This window comes from Lycium barbarum, chromosome 4, assembly GCF_019175385.1.
Source record: "Lycium barbarum isolate Lr01 chromosome 4, ASM1917538v2, whole genome shotgun sequence".
NCBI classification, from domain to species: domain Eukaryota; kingdom Viridiplantae; phylum Streptophyta; class Magnoliopsida; order Solanales; family Solanaceae; genus Lycium; species Lycium barbarum.
In genome coordinates, this window is record NC_083340.1 from 78,281,043 (window position 1) to 78,298,134 (window position 17,092).

Genomic DNA, 17,092 nt, shown 5'->3' on the forward strand with positions numbered 1-17,092 from the left:
TTTTGTACATTCGGATAATTTAAGATAATTGAGGGAAGTTAAGAGCAAGCCTATATTTTTGATCTTGTTTACCACACAAGTTGCTTATGAAAATTTTTGATGTGGAAATATTAAGAAAGGCTAGGGGTAAAAAGGGAAATTCGCAAGATGACTCATAGAAATATGGAGGAAGGCTAAGGGCAAATTTGGAATTTGGAGAATAATTTTTTCATGAATTGCAAGACAAAAAAAAAAAGTGGGCTTGAAACAATGGGCCATGTGGCCGTCCTAAGTGGGTGTGGGTCAAGGCCCACACGGAGGCCCAAAATATGTTCATAAAAAGATGACTTAGTCATATTCTTCATCTTAACACTTGGAATATACAAGAAACTAGGAGAAGAAAAGGAAGAGCAAGGCCATTCGGCCATGAGTGACAAAAATTGAGACTTCAATTTTGATCCCAAAAAAAATTTTCTTCTAGTATTCCTACTAATTCAAGGGTCCTCTTTAACGTGGTATAATCATTGGAGCAAGAAAAACATCTATTCTTGCAAGGAGCAACTTTAGCCAAGAAGGAAGATAAATGGAAAAGGTAAGAATTAATCTTCTTTAATATGTTATGGATGATTATGTATGTTGTAGTATGTAAAAGTGGATGAAATTCATGAAACTATGGAACCTAGGTTGTGGCCGTGTATATGTGTGGTGTGTAGGAACAATGATTCAATTATTTTATTTAGTGTTTTGGTTGTTGTTGTAATGGAATCTATGATGGAAATGAAAGTTTGATGATTCTAGTTGAAGTTGTAAGTGTTGGAGAGTTGTTTAAAAGCTAATGTGATGTCAAGAACCATTTCTTGTATATATGGAAAAATAATGTTGTTAGTGTGTGAATTGTTGGTGTAGTTCATGAATTTGAAAGGAAGAAATATGTTGTTATTGTTCTTGTTGAATTTGGAAGGTTTCGGATGGAATGGCATATTGGTTGGATTATTGTGAATATTGTGCGGATTGCTTGAAGCGTTCTAGAATATTGTTTGAATGGCTTCGGATTAGTACTTGAATGTGTGAGCAAATATGAATTGAATATAAGTGAAACGCCATTGAAGCTTGTAGAAAGAAGTTGCTAATGTTAGTATGCGTTTTGAATCGATTGTGCATATTGTTAGAATAATTGTTGGTATTGTTGTTGATATTTTAACCGAGTTAAATTCTCGGGTTTGTTGTTGTGTTTTTGGCCGAGTTGAATTCTCGGGGTTGTTGTATTTACAGGGGAAATACTGCCGAAATTTCTGTAATAAAGTGTTGGTTTAGAATTGGACTCTTAAGTGTTATGGCTAATGTTTGGTATGTATGAATATTGTTGTAGATCTTGCGAAGCCAAAGACTTAAGTTCGGATTAGCGTAGAAAGCGGGCAAGGTATGTAAGGCTTACCTTTCTTTCTTTTGGCATGATCTTTATGAAACGAGCACATGACGTATATGTAAGATTTCAAGGAAATTCCTATTCTTAGAGCCACTAGGATGGCTAATATTGTTGACTTCCATAAGCTATTTCATATGGTTTGATGCGTATCTATGATGTCCGAAGTTCTGTTGGATATGCTTCCAAATGGCACTCGAAAAATAATTGATATGACTAAGGTTTTAATCTTCAAATGCTAGCACGCCCGATTATTCTATTGAGTCTTTGATATGTTTCGATATGCACATATGGTTCCAAAGCTCTATTGATTTGATTCATAACGATATCCGATGGGTACTTGATATGATTGTTGCCTTGATTTTCCAAAAAAATAGCTTCTGAAACGCTTGTAGAAGGTTCTGTACTTCAAACGCTCATAACTTTCCCATACTAAGTCGGATTGACCCGAAACTTGTTTCTGAGCCTTCAGGTGTCGGTAAGTATACTGATCTATCGAGTCTTGATTCATATGCATATGGTTTTTCACTACTCTGCTTGTGCGTACTACTATTAAATCGTTCGCCAAGTCTCGGGCCGGTTATATCATTGTGTGCACTATGTTATACTCGCCACTAACATGTTATGTCATATATGCATCGGAGCCGACGCCCCGGCAATATTATATGGGGTTAAAGGGATCGGAACCGACGCCTCGGCAACATGATATGTTCTATTTTCTGTATATATATGAACAAGAAATGTTTTTCAAAGGAAGTATTACTATGGATATATGTATGTTATATATATATGGATCGGGCTGCACGTTCTGCAGCAGTATAATATATGTGTGGATCGGGCTGCACGTTCCACAGTAGTATAATATATGTGTGGATCGGGCTGCACGTTCCGCAGCAGTATAATATATATATGGATCAGGTTGCACGTTGCGCAGCAGTATAATATATGTATGTATCGGGCTGCACGTTCCGCAGCAGTATAATATATTTATGGATCGGGCCGAACGTTCCTCGGCACTAATATGTTATAAATATGGATCGGGCCGAACGTTCCTCGGCACTAATATGTTATATATATGGATCGGGCCGAACGTTACTCGGCACTAATATGTTATATATATGGATCGGGCCATACGTTGCTTGGCACTAATAGGAGATTCCCCCCCCCCCCCCCCCCCCCCCGGAAGTGTTATGAGACCCCACAAGGCCAGTTTAACATTCGAGGACGAATGTTTTAAAGGGGGGGAGGATGTTATATCCCGCATTTTGTACATTCGGATAATTTAAGATAATTGAGGGAAGTTAAGAGCAAGCCTATATATATGGATCGGGTCGTACGTTCCTCGAAACTAATAGGTTATATATATGGATCGGGCCGTACGTTCCTCGGCACTATCACATTACATATGGATCAGTTATATGTATATATATATGGTGGCATTTGATGTCGGCACGTACGATCTGTGTTTGGAAAGTAAGTATTTTGGTACTTTGGATGCTTTACTCATTTTCGGTACTTTTTCTGACATATGACATCGGTAAGCATGATTTACGTTCGGAAAATAAACACCTTGGTAATCTGACTAATGTACTTACTTTTTGTACCGTTGTTCCGGTTATGTTTCTGTTTTCTGCATTCCATGCCTTACATACTCAATACATATTCTGTACTGACCCCCTTTCTTCGGGGGCTGCATTTCATGCCCGCAGGTACAGACGCGCACGTGAGTGGTCCGTCAGCTTAGGCCAGCCATTCTGCTGTGTTGAAGTGCTCCATCGTTTCGAAGCACATACTTTTGGTACAGATCTTTCTGTTGTACATGCTTCTGTTATGTTTGTTAGAGGCCTGTAGACATTTATGTGGGTCATGGGTCAACGTGGTTCGGATATGTCTGTGTGGCTTGCGTCTAAGCGATTTCATTTGCTATGGCAGCCTTAACGGCTTATATGTATGTATACGTATATATATATATATATATATATATATATATATATATATATGTTTGGGACGATATGTTCTACGACAGCCGTGGTGGCTTCTGTATGATATGTATGTTATATGCGACCGTTTCAGATGATATATGTTCTCAGTATCTGTACAAATTAATGTGTGCTAGATATGGATAAGTCATTGATTTGTCGACTTGGTAAGTAATTGTGTATGGGTGTCCAGCTCGAGCACCAGTCACGGTCCACGGGGTTGGGTCGTGACAACAATCTCGCATAATCTTCTGCTGAGTGGGTAGTTCTAACCAGAAGAAAATGAGCTGCTTTCGTGAGTCTGTCCACAATCACCCATATGGAATCATACTTGCTTCGGGAACGGGGTAATCCCATGATAAAATCCATATTGATCGTCTCCCATTTCCAAGTAGGGATTTCCATTGCTTGCATTAATCCTCCTGGCTTTTGATGTTCGACTTTTACTTATTGGCAATTTGGGCACTGAGCTACAAGTTCTGCTATGTCTCTCTTCATGCCATCCCACCAATATATTAGTTTAAGATCATGATACATTTTGGTTGCACCTGGGTGAATAGAATACTGAGAATAATGTGCTTCTTCTAGAATTCGTCGACACAATTCTGCCACATTTGGCACACATAACCTGCCTCGGTATCTAAGAATTCCATCCGTGGAAACTTCAAATGGAGACTTCTCTTTTTCATGAGATATGTCTCTGTAATGGCACAGTTTAGGATCTTCATACTGATGCTCTTTGAAATCTATATTCAAGGACGAGACCCCGCTATGCCCATAATTATTTACACAAAAGAATAGGTACCCAAAAGCTATGGCTCTGAATGAAATGGAGCTCTGCTATGTAGTCCCTGAGAATGTAGCTATGGGTCAATCCTATCTCCCTGTGCACCTGCGGGCATAACGCAGTGTCCACAAACAAAAGGACGTCAGTACGAAGAATGTACTGAGTATGTAAAGCATGATCAATATCCATATAGAAGCACAATAAGCAATATAAGAAATAGCATAAGATGGGAGATAGTAATATCATCGTCACGGGCACTTACTTGCCTTTTATAGGGACTTTCCATTTCTAATGCGTATTTGTGTACATACATCCATAACCGTACCCGTATCCATATTCATGTCCGTACTCATTTACGTACACTTATTTACATTCATATCGCGTACATATTCTATTTCGTATTCATACTCTTCTCATTTGCATAGCATACCCGACCACGAAAGTTCGGTGATCATACATTCCTGGCCAACCAAGGCTCAGTGTCACACATACCTGGCCCTACCAAGGCTCAGTGTTATCCGTACCCAACTGCAGTGGTGTGCGCGCGTTACGTAAGCATACATACATATACATCTATACACATACTACCCGGCCATACAGGCTCGGGGTTCATAGTAGCCATACATAGGCACACATACATATAGGCTCATAAGCATCTTTACTATTATCATCAATATCATCATCACTATTATCATTATTACTATTATCGTCATTCATCACATTTATCTTTATAGGCTTACTTTTCATACAGGGATTTAGTACAATTGTGGCGTATCAAAAAATCGTGAGCTTACTAGCTCGGAAGATCAATTCAGTTGGAGGATATCATAGTCTCATAGAAGATTTAGATATTTCGCCAAATAACCGTGCCTTATGAAAGAAGGGTTAGCCTTACATACCTTTTCCGTTCAACTATTCAACACTTGCGCGTTCTCCTCCAATGCTAGCGTTTCTACCTTCATTAAAGTCATACTATCATTAGAATCGATAGCTAGCATATGTGACTAAAGCTAGAGAAAATCGGACAGCATCTCCTCTATTTATACGACATTCCTCCATAACGTACATCAACTCCCAAACGTCAATAATACATTCACAATACCATAACATTAGTCATTATTCATCCACATTTCTTAGTTTACCTTTAATCACCCATATCCATGGCTATAACACACGACTGCGTCCATTTACACACATTATTCATCTCATGTTCTCAACATCATTCATAACATATTTACATCACAACACATCAAGAATCATAACTCAATTCAAACTATTTCTCAAAATGGCACTATTCCACATTCATGACCCATTTTTCCATACCTTTCTACAATCCAAGTATTTCAACTTTTAAATACCTTAAACAACATAGAAATATCATAAATCTTACCTTAGATGTCGTAGGAACAAGCCTTGGTTGATAATACTCCACTTGAGCAAAAACCCTAGTTTATCTCCAATGAGATTTCTTGACTTGAATGATCTTTAATGGGTTTCCTTACACTTGATTCACTTGGTTTATGTTGTTGATCACTAATAATCCTTGAATTCTTGTGGAATAAATGTAGAGAGATGTTTTAGAGGGAAGGGGTGTCATGTAGAAGTGAAATGAAATAAGACTTGGTCTCTTATTTTGTTATATCCCGTACCTTGCACATTCGGATATTTTAAGGTAATTGCGACAAGTTAAGGGCAAGGCTATATTTTGATCTTGTATAATACACAAGTTGTTTATGAAAATATTTGACGTGGAAATATTAAGAAAGGCTAGGGGTAAAAAGGGAAATTCGCAAGAGGGCTCATGGAAATATCGAGGAAGGCTAAGGGCAAATTTGGAATTAGGAAAATAATTTTTCATGAATTGCAAAAAAAAAAAAAAGAGTGAGCTTGAATTTATGGGCCAAGTGGCCGGCCAAATGAAGTGGGCTAAGTCCCACATGGGAGCCCAATATTAATAGATAAAAGATGATAAATATAGCACATTTCTCATTCTTCATCCTTAGAATTTTCAAGAAACATGGAGAGGAAAAACATAAGAGGCTATTCGGCCAAGAAGCAAGAAAATTGAAGGCTTCAATTTTTATCCAAAAAATTATTTTCTTCTAGCATTCCTACTAATTTGAAGGTCCTCTTTAACGTGGGATAATTGTTGGAGCAAGTAGACCACCCTTTGTTGCAAGTTCATAACTCTAGCCAAGTGAGCAATTAAGGGAAAAAGGTAAGAATTAATCTTCTTTTATATATTATGGGTGATTGTGTATGTTGTAGTATGTAGGAATGGGTGAAATTCATGAAAATAAAAGGATGTATGTTGTGGCCGTGTAGATGTGTGTTGTGTAGGAATGATGAATCAATTATTTTATCTAGTGTTTTGGTTGTTGTTGTTGTGGATTCTATGTTGATAATGAAAGTTTGATGATTCTAGTTGAAGTTGTAAGTGTTGGAGAGTTGTTTAGAAGCTAATGCGACTATAGTGTCACTTTTTGCATTTATGGAAAATAATGTTGCTAGCATGTGAATTGTTGGTGAGGTCCATGAATTTGAAAGAAGGAAATGTATTGTTGTTGTGTTTTGTTGCATTAAGAAGGTTTCGGGTGGAATGGAGTTTGGTTGGATTGTTTTGAATATTGTGCGCATTGTTTGAAATGTTCTTGAATCTTGTTTAAATGAATTTGGAATAGTATTTGAGTATGTGAGTATTGGCGCTGGTTTGATTGTATGTAGTTGAAGTGAATGTAAACGAAATGCCGTTGAATTATGTTAAAGCGTGTTACTAATGTTAGAATATGTTTCAAATTGATTGTTGGTATTGTTGGATTAATTGTTGGTATGGTTGTTGATAAATTTGGCCGATTTGAATTCTCGGGGTGGTTGTATTTACAGGGGAGGTGCTGCCGAAATTTCTGTAGACAAGTGCTAGCTTAGGATTGAATTCCTAAGTACTTTTAGCTAACGTTTGGTATTTAATGACGTTGTTGTAGATCTTGCAAAGCCAAAGACTTAAACTCGGATTAGCTTAGGAAGCGGGTAAGGTATGTGAGGCTTACCTTTCTTTCTTTTGGCATGATCCTTGTGAAACGAACAAACGATATGTATATGATTCCAAAGAAACTCCTATTCTTAGAGCCACTAGGATGGCTAATATTCTTGACTTGCATAAGCTATTTCATATGGTTTGATGCGTATCTATGATGTCCGAAGTTCTATTTGATATGTTCCCGAATGGCATTCGAGAAACAATTGATATGACTAATGTCTTGATTTTCAAATGATGGCACGTTTGATTATTCCGTTGAGTCTTTGATATATTTTGACACGTACATATAGTTCCAAAAGTTCTATGTTGATTTGATCCATGGCGATATTCGAAAGGTACTTGATATGATTATTGCTTTGATTTTCCAAAAATAGCTTCTGAAACGTTCATAGAAGGTTTTGTACTAAAACGTCCGTAACTTTTTCATACTAACTCGGAACGACTTGATACGTGGTTATGACTCTCAAGTGTCGATTTATGTACGTATCCATCGAGTCTTAAAATTTATTTGATATGCATATAGTTTCTCACTACTCTGCTCGGACATGTGTCATTACCTCTTTCACCGAGTCCCGGGCCGGTATGTATCGTGCGTATGATTCGCCGAGTCCCTTGCTTGAGGGCCGGGTTCCATATATATAAATTCCGGAGTATGATGTGTCCGGTTTCCCGGGTACCGTGTATATGTTATGGAGTATGATGTGTCCGGTTTCCCGAGTCCCTTGCTAAAGGGTCGGGTACCGTGTATATGCTATGATGTGTTATGTGTTACAGAGATGTTACGGAGATATGAAATCTTCTGGAGTATGATGTGTTATGGCGCCAAAGACAGGAGTGGCGACCATGTTCCTGTGCCCTATGCATGATTTTGATATGCATCATTTGTGTTTCAAAAGTAAGCATTTCGGTATACTGATTTGTATTCATTTTCCACATTCCTTATTTCAGTCATAATCCTAGTTATTGTGTTCCATGCTTTACATGCTCAGTACATATTTCGTACTGACCCCCTCTTTCTTCGGGGGCTACGTTTCATGCCCACAGGTACAAACATTCACGTGAGTGACCCGACAACTTAGGCCATCTAATCTGCTGCTTTGGAGTGCTCCCTTGTTCTGGAGCCTACATTTTGGTACAGACTCTTCCGTTGTATATATGTATGTATATATTCAGGGGTACGGCGGGGCCCTGTCCTGTCATATGATTCTGTTGTCTTTGTTAGAGGCCTGTAGACATGTATATGGGTCATGGGTCCTTATGGTTCAGTAATGTCTGTGTGGCTTGCGTCTAAGCGGTTCCATTTGCTATGACAGCCTTAACAGCCTGTATGTATGTATATGTTTTGGGCGATATGTTTTACGACAGCCTTGCTGGCTTCTGTGTGATATATATTTGTTATATGTGACCGCTTAAGATAGTATCTGATCTTTGTATTTATATAAGTCAGTGTACGCCGAATCTGGATTTGCCATTTGTATGCCGGTTCTGGTAAGTAGGTGTGTATGGGTGTCCAGCTCGGGCACTAGTCGCGGCCTACGGGGTTAGGTCGTGACAAAAGTGGTATCAGAGCGGTTCGTTCTCGGAAGGTCTACAGGCCGTGTCTAGTAGAGTCTTGTTTGTCGGTGTGTCGTGCACCACATCTATAAACAGGAGGCTACAGGACATTTAGGATGTTACCCTTCCTTCTTATCTTAGATCGTGCGATAGAGCTGTATTATTAGGATGATTCCTTCCTAACGAATTGTTATATTTTCAGCGATGTCTTCGACAAAAGCGACAGCCGCCTAGAAGGGCAAGTCAGCAGCAGCTGGAGAAACTAGCCAGGCCCAGAGAGTTACCAGGGCCATTGCTCAGCCTGTGCCTGAGGTTGTGCCCCCGTCAGCCGGTTCTGCTACACCGCCATTACCAGAGGGGATTGGAGCAGCAGCAGCTGCAGATCAGGGGGCGGCTCCACCGCTAGCTCCCGGGGTTCCAGTACCCGACCGAGCCTCCAGCTCCACAGCCAGGGGCGGAGGATTGGGCCATGATAGATGCGGTCCAGTTGTTGACTAGACTAGTAGCGGGGCAGGCTCGCAGACACGGACAGGGAGGTGATTATACAGACAGACATGACAGCTTAAGGGTTCGTGACTTTTTGACTTGTAACCCCCCAAAGTTCTACGGGTCAAAGCCCGAGGAGGATCCCCAGGACTTTATTCGACAGATGCAGCGTACGCTGAGATTAGTCAGGGCTTCTGAGACCGAGTCTGTCGAGCTGGCTTCATATCGGTTGCGTGATGTAGCTGTTAATTGGTATGAGTCCTGGGAGCTGTCTAGGGGTGAGGATGCTCCCCCAGCGGTGTGGGCCGAGTTTACAGAGGCTTTTCTTGGACACTTTTTGCCTCCCGAGGCGCGACGAGCTAGGGTTGACAGATTTCTACAGTTAAGACAGAAGGGCCGAAGCGTTCGAGAGTATAGCCTAGAGTTCGACTCCTTGGCTAGATATGCGCCCACCATCGTAGCTGATATGACTGATCGGGTGCATCGACATGTGATGGGGTTGGATGATTGTCTGATTGATAACTGCATGGCAATGGCCTCTCAGCCCGGAACGGATATTGCACGGGTACAGGCGTATGCCCAGGGTATGGAGGATCGACATAGAGGGCGTCAGCCCGACATAGACTATGACAGGGGCCAGCCCAAGAGGGCTAGATCAGTTGGATATTCTGGGGAGTCTCGAGGCATGCAGCCTCAGCAGCAGTATAGCAGATACCCTTCTCAGCCCGCACGGAGTACCTCCCCACAGTTTACGGGCAAGAGACCAGATAGGCCAGAGTGTTCAGGAGTAGGTCAGAGCTCCAGGGCTTCGGGTTCGCAGGTGGACAGAGGTTCCGGTCAGACGGGGCCACCCATACTTCGGTGTCCTCATTGTAGGAGGCATCACCCTAGAGAGTGTTATCGTGCCACTGGTGCTTGCTTTTCTTGTGGCCGTCAAGGCCATACTATGAGGGAGTGTCCGTATAGGGGTAGCCCAGGTGGTGCAGCTCCGCCTACTGGGTCAGTTGCTGGTTCATCTTCTTCTGTAGCTATGCGCCCTACGGGGCAGGGTATGCCGGCACCAGCAAGCCATGGTAGGGGCCGCGGCAGAGTTCCCAGTTCTAGCGGTCCTTCGAACCGCATCTATGCCTTGGCTAGTCGACAGGACCAGGAAGCGTCGCCAAACGTGGTTACAGGTATATTGTTATTCTACTCCCGAGATATATATGCTTTGATAAATCCAGGCTCTATTCTATTATATATTCCCCCCCCCCCCCCCCCCCCGGGTTGTTAGTGGAATTGGGATAAAACCCGAATTGATAGAACCGTTTGAGGTAGTCATACTTACAGATGAAAAGTTAATATTGAGGATTTAACAGGTTAACACGGTAATTGCATAGTCAAAAAGGAAAAAGGGACCCTCTTTAGGTCAGAGTGAGATACGTTACGAGGACCTTCTGGAAGTTATTAAGACCCCGACTTGCCCTAGGTTATGTGATAAAGGTCGCACAGGGAAATGAATGCGATTATACCAGCATTAACGCACCGAAATGCATTAAAGTTTCGAGGTTAAGCGTGCTAGGGTGAGAGAAATTTTGGGATGGGTGACCCCCTGGGAAGTGTACTAAAATTTCCACAAATGTAGATATAAGAGATATATAGGAAGTTAGGGTAACCTAAAGGAAATTAGAGTATGCGGAGTGGTTGGAAACCTTAAAGAGGTCGCGTAGGCTGAGGTGGATCAGACTGGTGAAGAGGAAGAAAGTGCAACATAGCTCTGGAATTAGAGTGAGTTTGAATAGCATTTGGAAATATTTTGCAAGCGAAATGGTAGTAAACATAGATGTATGCATATGACATCCCATTTATGACTGTATCGATCGATAGGTAAATTCCAGCAACCAGTGTTGTGATGTATGGAAGACACTAATTGAACGGAATTTAAGAAACAAAACAGAAGATGTAGTACAGATATTATAAGGTAAACTGATACTGGATCTACCACTAGTTAAGGTTGGAAAGTCCTAATACAACGATATTCGGGAACAGAAAGAAAGCCAGTACGTGAAGGGTAAGGAGCTTCGAAGTATCAGAAATGTCAAAGGAAGGGCATATAGGGGAGTGAAGCCTTAAGAGAGTCGACGGGCAAGCATGAGACTATTTGAGTAAAAATTCGAAGGACAGGTCTGTAAAAGGATTAAAGTGTGGTAGTATGGGACAAAAGAGGAACAAACCCAAGGGAGGTTAAAGGTAGAGAATAGGAAAAGCATATGGAAGTACGAAGGGTGCTTTAACAAGTTGACGATAGGAAACCGATTACTTATCAAAGGAAGGACCAAGATAATGAGTTGACGCAATTGACTAGAAAACCCATGATATGGAATAAGGACTCATGTAAAGATCGAGAGGTTCGATTATAAAGAAGACAAAATGAAGGATAAGAAACGGGCATGAAGGAAAGGACAACTTGGCCGAATCCTCTATTGTGGAAAGGCATAATTACAAAAGGATGAATGCGTAGCCATATCGACATAGTTGCTTCGAACATAGAGGAGCCTTCCTGGAGGGTGACTTAAGAATGGAACTGATTCGCGCATATAAAAGAATATCTTACGAACTTCAGAGCCGATGCTACAAACAACAAGAGAAGAAAGCTATTCCCTAAGAAAGATTAAGGATACTAACGGCTTGATCGAAGGAAAAGGAGAGTAGTTGGGAAGAAAGCGACTGGGAATGGTATTATTGGACACAAAAGACAGGGGTATGTCAAGATGAAAGAAGTAAGCGTCGGAAATGGATGCCCTTGTAAGTATTCCGATTAAATACGAGAACGTAGTTAGCAAGGAGATAGGAATGACAGACCCCGTGACGAAGGAACGGTATGTGATGGCCATAAAAGAGACCCCCCCCCCCCCCCCCCGAAGTGTTACGAGATCCCACAAGACCAGTTTAACATTCGAGGATGAATGTTCTAAAGGGGGGGAGGATGTTATATCCTGTACCTTGCACATTCGGATATTTTCAGGTAATTGCAACAAGTTAAGGGCAAGGCTATATTTTGATCTTGTATAATACACAAGTTGTTTATGAAAATGTTTGACGTGGAAATATTAAGAAAGGCTAGGGGTAAAAAGGGAAATTCGCAAGAGGGCTCATGGATATATCGAGGAAGGCTAAGGGCAAATTTGGAATAAGGAAAATAATTTTTCATGAATTGAAAAACAAAAAAAAAGAGTGGGCTTGAATTTATGGGCCAAGTGGCCGGCAAAATGAAGTGGGCTAAGGCGCACATGGGAGCCCAATATTAATAGATAAAAGATGATAAATATAGCACATTTCTCATTCTTCATCCTTAGAATTTTCAAGAAACTTGGAGAGGAAAAACATAAGAGGCTATTCGGCCAAGAAGCAAGAAAATTGAAGGCTTTAATTTTGATCCAAAAAATTATTTTCTTCTAGCATTCCTACTAATTTGAAGGTCCTCTTTAACGTGGGATAATTGTTGGAGCAAGTAGACCACCCTTTGTTGCAAGGTCATAACTCTAGCCAAGTGAGCAATTAAGGGGAAAAGGTAAGAATTAATCTTCTTTTATATATTATGGGTGGTTGTGTATGTTGTAGTATGTAGGAATGGGTGAAATTCATGAAAAACATGGATGTATGTTGTGGCCGTGTAGATGTGTGTTGTGTAGGAATGATGAATCAATTATTTTATCTAGTGTTTTGGTTGTTGTTGTTGTGGATTCTATGTTGATAATGAAATTTTGATGATTCTAGTTGAAGTTGTAAGTGTTGGAGAGTTGTTTAGAAGCTAATGCGACTATAGTGTCACTTTTTGCATTTATGGAAAATAATGTTGCTAGCATATGAATTATTGGTGAGGTCCATGAATTTGAAAGAAGGAAATGTATTGTTGTTGTTTTTGTTGCATTTAGAAGGTTTCGGGTGGAATGGAGTTTGGTTGGATTGTTTTGAATATTGTGCGCATTGTTTGAAATGTTCTTGAATCTTGTTTAAATGACTTTGGATTAGTATTTGAGTATGCGAGTATTGGCGTTGGTTTGATTGTATGTAGTTGAAGTGAATGTAAACGGAATGCCGTTGAATTATGTTAAAGCGGGTTACTAATGTTAGAATATGTTTCAAATTGATTGGTTGTATTGTTGGAATAATTGTTGGTATGGTTGTTGATAAATTTGGCCGAGTTGAATTCTTGGGGTGGTTGTATTTACAGGGGAGGTGCTGCCGAAATTTCTGTAGACAAGTGCTAGCTTAGGATTGAATTCCTAAGTACTTGTAGCTAACGTTTGGAATTTAATGACGTTGTTGTAGATCTTGCAAAGCCAAAGACTTAAACTCGGATTAGCGTAGGAAGTGGGCAAGGTATGTGTGGCTTACCTTTCTTTCTTTTGGCATGATCCTTGTGAAACGAACAGACGATATGTATATGATTCCAAACAAACTCCTATTCTTAGAGCCACTAGGATGGCTAATATTCTTGACTTGCATAAGATATTTCATATGGTTTGATGCATATCTATGATGTCCGAAGTTCTATTTGATATGTTCCGGAATGGCATTCGAGAAACAATTGATATGACTAATGTCTTGATTTTCAAATGATGGCACGTTTGATTATTCCGTTGAGTCTTTGATATATTTTGACACGTACATGTAGTTCCAAAAGTTCTATGTTGATTTGATCCATGGCGATATTCGAAAGGTACTTGATATGATTATTGCTTTGATTTTCCAAAAATAGCTTCTGAAACGTTCAAAGAAGGTTCTGTACTAAAACGTTTGTACCTTTTTCATACTAACTCGGATCGACTTGAAACGTGCTTATGACTCTCAAGTGTCGATTTATGTACGTATCCATCGAGTCTTAAAATTTATTTGATATGCATATAGTTTCTCACTACTCTGCTCGTGCATGTGTCATTACCTCTTTCACCGAGTTCCGGGCCGGTATGTATCGTGCGTATGGTTCGCCGAGTCCCTTGCTTGAGGGCCGGGTTCCATATATATAAATTCTGGAGTATGATGTGTCCGGTTTTCCGGGTACCGTGTATATGTTATGGAGTTTGATGTGTCCGGTTTCCCGGGTCCCTTGCTAAAGGGTCGGGTACCGTGTATATGTTATGATGTGTTATGTGTTACGGAGATGTTACGGAGATATGAAATCTTCTGGAGTATGATGTGTTATGGCGCCAAAGACAGGAGTGGCGACCATTTTCCTGTGCCCTATGCATGATTTTGATATGCATCATTTGTGTTTCAAAAGTAAGCATTTCGGTATACTGATTTGTATTCATTTTCCACATTCCTTATTTCAGTCATGATCCTAGTTATTGTGTTCCATGCTTTACATGCTCAGTACATATTTCGTACTGACCCCTTCTTTCTTCGGGGGCTGCGTTTCATGCCCGCTGGTATAAACATTCACGTGAGTGACCCGACAGCTTAGGCCATCTAATCTGCTGCTTTGGAGTGCTCCCTTGTTCTGGAGCCTACATTTTGGTACAGGCTCTTCCGTTTTATATATGTATGTATATATTCAGGGGTACGGCGGTGCCCTGTCCCGTCATATGATTCTGTTGTCTTTGTTAGAGGCCTGTAGACATGTATGTGGGTCATGGGTCGTTATGGTTCAGTAATGTCTGTGTGGCTTGCGTCTAAGCGGTTCCATTTGCTATGACAGCCTTAACGGCCTGTATGTATGTATATGTATGTATATGTTTTGGGCGATATGTTTTACGACAGCCTTGCTGGCTTCTGTGTGATATATATTTGTTATATGTGACCGCTTAAGACAGTATCTGATCTTTGTATTTATATAAGTCGGTGTACGCCGAATCTGGATTTGCCATTTGTATGCCGGTTCTGGTAAGTGGGTGTGTATGGGTGTCCAGCTCGGGCACTAGTCGCGGCCTACGGGGTTGGGTCGTGACATATTTAATGACTTAAAATCTGATTTGAAATGAACAGTAGTGGAACGTGCACAGTGGTCGTAAACCCAGTTTACGGGCCGTATTCCAGCTTACGGGCCGTATTCCGTGGTCGTATTTAAGAATATCAGAACCAGAAAGGTATGCTGGAGTCATGGTGATTTACGATCACGGTTTACGGGCCGTATTTCGATTTACGGTCCGTATTCCAAGTCGTATTTAACCATTTGAACATTTGGCAGAAAGATGAAGTTTTGGAAGTTGAAATACGACATGGCAGTTTACGCCCGTATAACACTTTACGGTTCGTATTTCATTTTACGATCAACTGGCCAAAGTGCAAATCTAGAACTTTCCACCTTTTCAGAACCTATAGTTAGTCATTATGGAGCTTAACCTATCTCTTATTGCAATTGCCTTTGGAATCTTGCTTAAGGCCATCAAATGTTATTTCTTACTCATGGAAATATCGAATACTCATACTCCTCGCTAGTCCACTCACTTGTGCAATGACGGAAGATTTTCCGAGGTGTAACACAATGCCACGTTTCTACCTTCAAGAGGATTCGCATTAACGTTAGTTAATTGACCATAAAAACGTGTTACTATTTCTAGGAAAAGTTGGGCAGCACGTCCTTTGTTTATACTACTTTTCCCATATTCTATATCAACTCCCAAACGTTCATATCAACATTCACAATATCGCAAACAACAATCATTATTTATCTACATTTATCACAATTCACCATTTCCCTTCAATTCTCCACAATTATGGTTATAGCTCATTATCACGTTTTCTCTTATATAATACTTATTCCATGGTCTAAATGTCATTTATAAAATATTCACAATCACAACTTACCAACATTCATGATTCATCCCAACCACTATTCAACAATGACACTATTCACTCATTTATGACCCATTTTCTATGTCTTTCTATAATTCAAGTGTCTTAGCCTTCCAATACCTTAAACAACATGGTATGGTGATGAAACTTACCTTGGATGATGGATGAAAAAACCTTGAATGAAAATACTCTTCTAGCACTAAAACCCTATTTCACTTCCCTTGGGTTTTCTTGAGGTAGATGAACTTTTACTAAGTTTCACACACTTGTTTTCATGGATTTGAAGTAGTTGATCTTGGTTTTCCTTTGATTTCTTGTGGATGAAGAGTGGAGAGAATATTCTAGAGGTTTCCTGACTTGTGGAGTGAAAAATGAAATGAAAATGAAATGAGAGAGGTCCCTTATATTAAATGTTGAACCTGTCCTGATCAACTTATACGGACCAACATACGGTCTGTATATTTTTCAACGACCGTATGTTTGGTCCAGTGGAGTATGCCAGTCTGGGCTGAATCTACGGTTGGACATATGGTCCGTGGATTTTATACGACCAGTATGTCTGGCCGTATAATGTCCAGCTGTCCGGGACTTGTTCTCGTCGACTCGTTTGATCTCTGATCCTTATGGAACCTTCTTGGCACTTGTTTAACACCTCAATACCAATCTAAGGGACTTTATCACTCGTCTCCAAGACATCATTATGCCATCATTAACTCGTCGCTCGTAATTCTTACCCAACACGCGACATATCCTTTACTTTCTTTGCCAAACTTCTTCCTTTACATCTAATGTCTTTGAATCTTGGTTAGGGTCGTCAAATGCTATCTCTCACTTCTCTGAATCATCGTATACCTCGTGTTCCTCAGTAGCCTATTTACTGTACATTAACGGGGAATTTTCCAAGGTGTAACACTCTCTTCATCCGACGCCACCAATAGTGCTATGTCAGGTCACGATACATCTTAGTAGCCCCCGGATGAATGGAATAGCGAGAGCTACGAGCCTCAGACAAGATCAACTGAACCAATTCACCAAAATGAGGAACGCACACGCATCGTCTAATCCTCAGA